Source organism: Nycticebus coucang, chromosome 18 (assembly GCF_027406575.1).
Source record: "Nycticebus coucang isolate mNycCou1 chromosome 18, mNycCou1.pri, whole genome shotgun sequence".
Taxonomy (NCBI): domain Eukaryota; kingdom Metazoa; phylum Chordata; class Mammalia; order Primates; family Lorisidae; genus Nycticebus; species Nycticebus coucang.
The window spans coordinates 42314035-42321247 of NC_069797.1; the positions used below are offsets into that span (position 1 = coordinate 42314035).

The 7213-nt window shown below is 38.1% G+C and overlaps 1 pseudogene; it reads left to right on the forward strand.

Moving 5' to 3' along the window:
- Positions 1 to 3591: 3591 nt before the first annotated feature.
- LOC128570306 (HIG1 domain family member 1A, mitochondrial-like) lies at positions 3592 to 3850 on the forward strand (annotated as a pseudogene).
- The last annotated feature ends 3363 nt before the right edge of the window (positions 3851 to 7213 follow it).

A 7213-nucleotide genomic window follows, 5' to 3' on the forward strand; every position in this document is an offset into this window, starting at 1 on the left:
AAGTATTATAAGTAATCTAGAGGTGATTACAATATAAAGGAAAACATGCCCAGGTTCTATTTTGCATATACTATGCCATTTTATATAAATGACTTGAGCATCTGTAGATTTTGGCATCCCTGGGGAGTCCTGGAACCAATCCCCTATAGCTACATGGGATGACTGTATCTACTCTCTTCCAGGATGATGAAATGGTGACCGAGCATTTATTACTCTCTAAGGTTATACTTGTACCTGTACTCCCTAAGGGTGACTGTGTAGGTATCCCCCTTTCCACAGCAATTTCTGAAGCTGTAAATTTCACAAAGAATTTCAGGAAGAAAGATTCCAGGAGATGGGAATAACTCATAGTGCAGAATGCTGCAAAAATATCGAGCAAAATATTTGAAAAGTGTCCATTCATTCATTTATTCCATTACTATTTATTGGATACTTAGTATATGCCAAGAACTGTATTAGGCATGAGGCACAGTAATAAACAAACCCAAAATAGTCCCTATGGACATTCAGATAGTGGAAGAAACAAACATTAAATGACTAATTTAAGAAATAAGTATTCTGGGCGGCGCCTGTGACTCAATGAGCAGGGCACCGGCCCCATATACCTATAGTGGTGGGTTCAAACCCAGCCTGGCCAAACTGCAACAAAAAAAAATAGCCGGGCGTTGTGGTGGGCACCCGTAGTCCCAGCTACTCAGGAGGCTGAGGCAAGAGAATTGCCTAAGCTCAGGAGTTGGAGGTTGCTGTGAGCTGTGATGTCATGGCATTCTACCAAGGGTGATAAAGTGAGACTCTGTCTCTAAAAAAAAAAAAAAAAAAAAAGAAATAAGTATTCCAAGACTCTAGCGACCGCCAAGACGAAGTAGTTCACGAAAGCCTACTCCACTGCTAATTATAAATGAATACTCTGGATAAAATACAAAAAGAAACTACTTGTGCACTCTGAAAATATGTAAACAAAAGCAAGTCAAACTCAGAGAAGAAACCTACATGGCAGTGAGTCTCTGTGTGTACGTGTGTGTGAGAGTGTACACCCACATTCACGTATGTTTTATTTGTGGACAGGAGCACAGTGAGTTGTGGCAGTGTCTAGGCTGAACCCCCTGAGAAACACTGTCTGTGTAGATTGAGGAACTTAGACATTAGGTCCATGGGCTTCAACAAGTTGTAAGGGAGAAATCTCCATTTTTTTCCTTCTCTTGCTATGGCAGTGACAACTAAACTACAACTCCTGGAGAAACTCCATCATTCTGACTCTAGGACAGAGGCAGGGAGTTGAGAAGAATCCCAGAGAGGACCGCTAAAGAAGGGTACTTTTTTCTTTGCATGTGAACCGGCATATACCCAGGCTCATTCCAGAGGTGCATATACACAGAACACCCCAAAGCAGCAAAGGCCTTGAAAACTGAACGTTATAAAGCACTACACAATGGGCGGCGCCTGTGGCTCAAGGAGTAGGGAGCTGGTCCCATATGCCGGAGGTGGTGGGTTCAAACCCAGCCCCGGCCAAAAACCACAAAAAAAAAAAAAAAAAAAAAGAAAGAAAGAAAAAGAAAAAAAAATAAAGCACTACACAAGCTCAAGACCAACCCTGGAGGTGCACAGATACATGCAGGTCTGATCCAAAGCAGCACAGCCCAGGCTTTGAAAATTGTTCTGACAATTGCATTGGAACCAACTGGGGGGGAAAAGGCACGATAGACCTTCAGTGTCAATCCAGGATGACTGACTTCTGCAAACAACAACAATCAGCATTCTATGGAAAATTTAATAGGACTCAGAGAGTCACACTTAACATTCAAAACATCCAGGATACAAACTGGCATTATGAAATACGCAAAGAGTCAAGAAAAGTGACCAATTCCTAAGGTGAAAGACAACAGATACCAAAGACAAGATGATAGAAGGCTATCAAATTATTGAAGGCTTTAAAACAGCTATTATCATCATGTTCCATAAGGTAAAAGTGAACATAACTGAAATGAGTGGAAAGATGTAAGTTCTCAGCAAAGAAAAACAAACAATGAAAAAGAATCAAATAGAAATTTTAAAACTGAAAAACATATCTGAAATTGATTGATTGATTGATTGAGACAGAGTCTCAGTTTGTTGCTCTCAGTAGAGTACTGTGGCATAACAGCTCACAGCAACCTCAAACTCTTGGGCTTAAGCGATTCTTTTGTCTCAGCCTCCCAATTAGCTGGGACGACAGATGCCTGCCACAACACCTGGCTATTTTTTAAAGATGAGATCTCACTCTGGCTCAGGCTGGTCTCAAACCCGTAAGCTCAGGCAATCCACCTGCCTCGGTCCCAGAGTGCTAAGATTACAGGCATGTGCCACCGCGCCCGACCATATCTGAACTTTAAAAACCACTAGATGTATTGGCTGTGGTATCTCAGACCTGTAATCCCAACACTTTGGGATTGCCTAAGATCAGGAGTTCAAGACCAGAGTAGGCAACACAGCAAGACATCATCCCTACATCTAGGTATGGTGGCACATGCCTGTAGTCCCAGATACTCAGGAGGCTGAGGTGGAAGGATCTCTTGAGGCCAGACATTAGAGGCTGTAGTGAGCTATGATCACGCCACTAGGCAACAGAGCACCACCTTGTTTCCAAAAAGAAAAAAAAAAAAAAAGAACTATCATGTGATCTAGCAATTCCACTTCTGGATATATATCCAAAAAATTTGAAAGCAGGGTCTCAAAATGGTATCTGTATGTTCATGGCATTATTATTCATCAAAGGAATAAAAACCAAAGTATCTGTTGACAGATGAATGTACAAACAAAATGTGGTATATACATTCAGTGAAATATTCAGTCTTAGAAAGGAAGGAAATTCTGATACAAATATACAGATGAACCTTGAGTACGTTATGAGAAATAAGCTAGTAACAAAGAAAAATACTACATGATTCCACTTAAATGTGGGATTTGATTACCTAGAGTAGTCAAATTCATAGAAACATAGAGTAGAATAGTCTTTGCCAAAGGAAAAGAGAATGGGAGTAGTTGTTTAATGAATAGAGAGTTTCATCTTCGCAAGATGAAAAAGTTCTGGAGATTCATTGCAAAGCAATATAAATATACTTCACGTTACTATACTGGACACTTAGAGGTGGTTACTGAGGCAAATTTTATGTTACATGTATTTTACTGCAATTAATAACTAAAAAGTAAAAAAAATAAGTATATATAGCCAAAAAGCCAATAAATAAATAAGCCAAAATAAATGCAATCAAAATTTATTAACAATATCAATGAAACTGATAAACTTTTAGCCAGATTGACCAAGAAGAGAATAAAGAAGACACAAATTACCAATAGCAGCAACGAAAGTGCTAATATCAGTATAGAGCTTACAGATTTAACAAGGCCAATAGGGAATATTATGAACAACTTTATGCCAATGCCTTGCACAACTTCCAAAGCTCACTGTAGAAAAAATATAGAACCTGAATAATCCCTAAACTATTAGATAAACTGGAATTTGTCCTTTAAAAATCTTTCCATTGGTGTGGGCTGGGAGCAAAGCCAGTTGGACCATCAGTGGTTTTCTCACTCTTTGAAGATTCTTCAAGCATTATGTCAACGGACACAGATGTTTCTCTTTCTTCATATGATGAAGATCAGGGATCCAAACTTTTCCGAAAAGCTTGGAACAGCAGGTTTTGCAGCAATTGTCACATATGGATTATACAGATTGAAGGGCAGGGGAAATACTAAAATGTCCCTTCATTTGATCCACATGTGTGTGGTAGCCCAAGGCTTTGTTGAGGGAGCAATGACTCTTGATATGGGCTATTCCATGCCTGGGGAATTCTGGGCAAATCCTAAACCTTAGAAGAGATGCTGTCTTGGTCTTGTTGGAGGAGTTAGCTTTAGATATTAAGGTTACTCATCTGTGCCAAAAATAATTTGAATGGGTTCAGACAATAATATATTTTAAATATTGGCTTCCTTTCTTGTGGGCTTGATTTGGCTGGTGAACAAATTACTGGTGACTAGTTCACTAACTTGGACATGCAGGGGAATCAAGTTAACACAAAAAAGAAACATGTCAACTAAATGCGCTTGACAGTGTTAAAATTTTAGTCCACCTTCTTTTTTTTTTTTAATTGTTAAATCATAGCTGTGTACATTAGTGCAATCAAGGGGTACAATGTGCTGGTTTCATATACAATCTAAAATATTCTCATCAAACTGTTCAATGTAGCCTTCATGGCATTTTCTTACTTATTGTATGTAGACATTTGTATTCTGCCTTTAGTTAAGTGTTGCCTGTACCCATTCTAAGATGCACCGTAGATGTGGCCCCACCCATTACCCTCCCTCTACCCTAACCTTCCCCCTTCCTTCCCCTTTCTTGGCCCTTTCCTCATAGTCTTGTGCTATAATTGGGTTATAGCCTTCATGTGAAAGCTATAATTTAGCTTCATAGTAGAGCTGAGTACATTGGATACTTTTTCTTCCATTCCTGAGATACTTTGCTAAGAAGAATATGTTCCAGCTCCATCCATGTAAACATGAAAGAGGTAAAGTCTCCATCTTTCTTTAAGGCTGCATAATATTCCATGGTATACATGTACCACAATTTGCTAGTCCATTCGTGGGTCGATGGGCACTTGGGCTTCTTCCATGACTTAGCAATTACGAATGAGGCTGCAATAAACATTCTGGTACAGATGTCTTTGTTATATTGTGATTTTTGGTCTTCTGGGTATAAACCTAGTAAAGGAATTATAGGATCGAATGGCAGGTCTATTTTTAGGTCTCTAAGTATTCTCCAAACATCCTTCCAGAAGGAATGTATTAGTGGGCATTCCCACCAGCAGTGTAGAAGTGTGCCCTTTTCTCCACATCCATGCCAACATCTCTGGTTTGGGGATTTTGTTATGTGGGCTACTCTGACTGGGGTTAGGTGATATCTCAAAGTAGTTTTGATTTGCATTTCTCTGATGATTAAGGATGAGCTTTTTGTGTGTTTGTAGATCGTGCATCTGTCTTCTTTAGAGAAGTTTCTCTTCAAGTCCCCTGCCCACCCTGAAAGGGGATCACGTGTTCTTTTCTTGCTAATACGTTTGAGTTCTCTGTGGATTCTGGTTATTAGATCTTTATTGGAGGTATAACCTGCAAATATTTTCTCCCATTCTGAGGGCTGTCTGCTTGCTTTACTTACTACGTTCTTGGCTGTGCAGAAGCTTTTTAGTTTAATCAGGACTCAGTAGTTTATTTTTGATACTGCTTTAATTGCCTGGGGAGTCCCCCTCATAAAATATTCACCCAGGCCGATTCCTTCAAGAGTTTTCCCTGCACTTTCTTCAAGTATTTTTATAGTTTCATGTCTTAAGTTTAAATCTTTTATCCAGTGAGAGTCTATCTTAGTTAATGGTGAAAGGTGTGGGTCCAGTTTCAATCTTCTACAGGTTGCCAGCCAGTTCACCCAGCACCATTTGTTAAATAGGGAATTTTTCCCCACTGAATGTTTTTAATTGGCTTGTCAAAGATCAAATAATGGTAAGTAGCTGGATTCATCTCTTGGTTCTCTATTCTGTTCCAGACATCTACTTCTCTGTTTTTGTGCCAATACCATGCTGTTTTGATCACTATCGATTTATAGTACAGTCTCAGGTCTGGTAGCGTGATTCCTCCTGCTGTGTTTTTATTGCTGAGTAATGTTTTGGCTACTTGAGTTTTTTTTTGATTCCATATAAAATGAAGTATTATTTGTTCAAGAGCTTTAAAATATGACAATGAAGCTTTAATAGGAATTGCATTAAAATTATATATTGCTTTGGGTAGTATAGACATTTTAACAATGTTGATTCTTCCCAGCCATGAGCATGGTATGTTTTTCCATTTGTTAAAATCTTCGGCTATTTCTTTTCTTAAAGTTTCATAGTTCTCTTTGTAGAGATCTTTCACATCCTTTGTTAGGTATATTCCCAAATATTTCATCTTCTTTGGCACTACTGTGAAAGGAATAGAGTCCTTGACTGTTTTTTCGGCTTGGTTATTGTTGATATATATAAAGGCTACAGATTTATGGGTGTTGATTTTGTAGCCTGAGACACTGCTGTATTCCTTGATCACTTCTAAAAGTTTTATAGTAGAATCCCTAGTGTTTTCCAGATATACGATCATATCATCTGCGAAGAGTGAAAGTTTGATCTCTTCTGACCCTATGTGGATACCCTTGATCGCCTTTTCTTCCCTAATTGCAATGGCTAAAACTTCCATTACAATGTTAAAGAGCAATGGAAACAATGGGCAACCTTGACTGGTTCCTGATCTAAATGGAAATGATTTCAATTTAACTCCATTCAATACGATATTGGCTGTGGGTTTGCTGTAGATGGCCTCTATCAGTTTAAGAAATGTCCCTTCTATACCAATTTTCTTAGGTGTTCTGATCATGAAGGGATGCTGGATATTATCAAAAGCTTTTTCTGCATCAGTTGAAAGAATCATATGGTCCTTATTTTTTAGTTTGTTTATGTGCTGAATTACATTTATAGATTTACATATATTGAACCAGCCTTGAGACCCTGGGATAAATCCCACTTGGTCACGGTGTATAATTTTTTTTTGATGTGTTGTTGGATTCTGTTTGTTAGGATATTATTGAGTATTTTTGCATCAATATTCATTAGCGATATTGGTCTATAATTTTCTTTTCTTATTGGGTCTTTCCCTGGTTTGGGGATCAAGGTGATGTTTGCTTCGTAAAATGTGTTGGGTAATATTCCTTTTTTTTCTATATTTTGGAAGAGGTTTAGTAATATAGGTACTAGTTCTTCTTTAAAGGTTTGGTAGAATTCTGACATGAAGCCATCTGGTCCTGGGCTTTTCTTTTTAGGGAGATTTTGTATAGTTGATGCTATTTCAGAACTTGATATAGGCCTGTTCAACATTTCCACTTCATTTTGGCTAAGTCTTGGTTCGTGGCATACTTCCAGGTATTGATCAATTTCTTTCAGATTTTCATATTTCTGAGAGTAGAGTTTCTTATAGTATTCATTAAGGATTTTTCGAATTTCTGAGGGGTCTGCTGTTATTTCATCATTGCCATTTCTGATTGATGAAATTAGAGATTTTACTCTTTTTTTCCTGGTTAGGTTGGCCAAAGGTTTATCTATTTTATTGATCTTTTCAAAAAACCAACTTTTGGATTTATTGATCTGTTGTATAATTTTTTTACAATCAA